A 2,500-nucleotide genomic window follows, 5' to 3' on the forward strand; every position below is an offset into this window, starting at 1 on the left:
AGCTTTTCTTATCAGAATTCAAAAACCGTTTTTTATGAAAAAGAATTTTCGTTCTCTATATATATTTTATATAAAAATATAAGAACGATATTTCTTCTTAATATTTGCCAATTTTCAAATGTATCATTTTTAATAACATTTTACTTTTTCTTCAAATGCATTTTTAATGTAATAATTTCATATATTACATAATTTTTCTCTCTGAATTGAAATTAATAATTCCATAATTCTATTTTTTAATCATAAATATATATATGATTGAAAAAATTTCTCCTTTTTTCTTTTATTTAAAATTTAATTTTTCTTATAATTTTTATTTGTTTTGTTTTTTTTTTTCTTCATCTGTTTAATTTCCTGTATGTATACAAGAAACAAACAGTTGAGGATAATTTCTATGTAATGCTAGTATAGAATATAAAATTTTGAATTCAAAAATTTATTTCTATTTAAACTAACTATAGAATACCAGGAATAAAATACAATGACACCAATATGCCAAGGTTACATTCCATAATATGTTAGTATAGAATATAAATTCTTCATATATGTATATATATTCGAAAATTGTTTCTATTTAAACTAACGTATGGAAAACCATGAATAAAATCACAATACACCAATATGCCAAGGTAACAGTCAATAGTTACATTCCATAATATGTTAGTATAGAATATAAATTCTTCATATATGTATATATATTCGAAAATTGTTTCTATTTAAACTAACGTATGGAAAACTATGAATGAAATCTCACAATACACCAATATGCCAAGGCAACAATCAATAGTTACATTCCATAATATGTTAGTATAGAATATAAATTCTTCATATATGTATATATATTCGAAAATTGTTTCTATTTAAACTAACGTATGGAAAACTATGAATGAAATCTCACAATACACCAATATGCCAAGGCAACAATCAATAGTTACATTCCATAATATGTTAGTATAGAATATAAATTCTTCATATATGTATACATATTCGAAAATTCTTTCTATTTAAACTAACGTATGGAAAACTAGGAATAAATCCACAATATCACCAGTTTAACATAACTCAAATTCGTGTTTCATATAGTTATGATTCGATTTATATGCTTCAATATCATTGGTTAGTTAAATGTTGATATTTTCATATTATTCACATGCCTTCACCGTGAGTGTTTTTTGCCATGCACACCACACATTGTGAAAAATGTATGGGAAAAATTCAATTCAATACATTTCAGTTTGATTTCATATAATTCAATTACATTTTATATATTTCAATAATACCATCAACTTAACTAAATATATATTAAAATACTAAATTATATATATGATGATATTTTCCATATATTTGAAATGTCTTTATTATATATTTATTCAGTTTATCATATGAATGTATTGTGTTAAATTTTACTTTCATACATTTAATCGAATTTAGTTTCATATAAATTCGATTCGATTTTCTTTCATATATCTCACTTGCCTTCACCGTGAGTGTTTCTGACAATGTACACAACGCATTGTGAAAAATGTATGGGCAAAATTTTGTTAAATTTTACTTTCATACATTTAATCGAATATAGTTTCATATAAATTCGATTTGATTATCTTTCATATATTTCACATGCCTTCACCGTGAGTGTTTTTGTTTGTCCATGTACACAACGTATTGTGAAAAATGTATGGGCAAAATTTAACTTAATACAATTCAATATATTTCAAATGTTTTTCTTATATATTTATTCAGTTTATCATATGAATGTATTGTGGTAAATTTTATTTTCATACATTTAATCGAATATAATTTCATATAAATTCGATTTGATTTTCTTTCATATATATCTCACTTGCCTTCACCGTGAGTGTTTCTGACAATGTACACAACGCATTGTGAAAAATGTATGGTGAAAATCTAACTTAATACAATTCAATATATTTCAAATGGCTTTATTATATATTTATTCAGTTTATCATATGAATGTATTGTGGTAAATTTTAATTTCATACATTTAATCGAATATAGTTTCATATAAATTCGATTTGATTATATTTCATATATTTCACATGCCTTCACCGTGAGTGTTTTTTGCCATGCACACCACACATTGTGTAAAATGTATGGGAAAAATTCAATTAAATACATTTCAGTTTGATTTCATATAATTCAATATTCAAATTTTATATATTTCAATAATATCATCGATTTAACCAAATATATATTAAAATAATAAATTATATATATGATGATATTTTCCATATATTTCAAATGTCTTTATTATATATTTATTCAGTTTATCAAATGAATGTATTGTGTTAAATTTTACTTTCATACATTTAATCGAATATAGTTTCATATAAATTCGATTTGATTTTCTTTCATAGATATCTCACTTGACTTCACGTGAGTGTTTCTGACAATGTACACAACGCATTGTGAAAAATGTATGGGCAAAATTTTGTTAAATTTTACTTTCATACATTTAATCGAATATAGTTTCATATAAATT

This window comes from Anastrepha ludens, unplaced genomic scaffold (assembly GCF_028408465.1).
Source record: "Anastrepha ludens isolate Willacy unplaced genomic scaffold, idAnaLude1.1 ptg000049c, whole genome shotgun sequence".
Taxonomy (NCBI): Eukaryota; Metazoa; Arthropoda; class Insecta; order Diptera; family Tephritidae; genus Anastrepha; species Anastrepha ludens.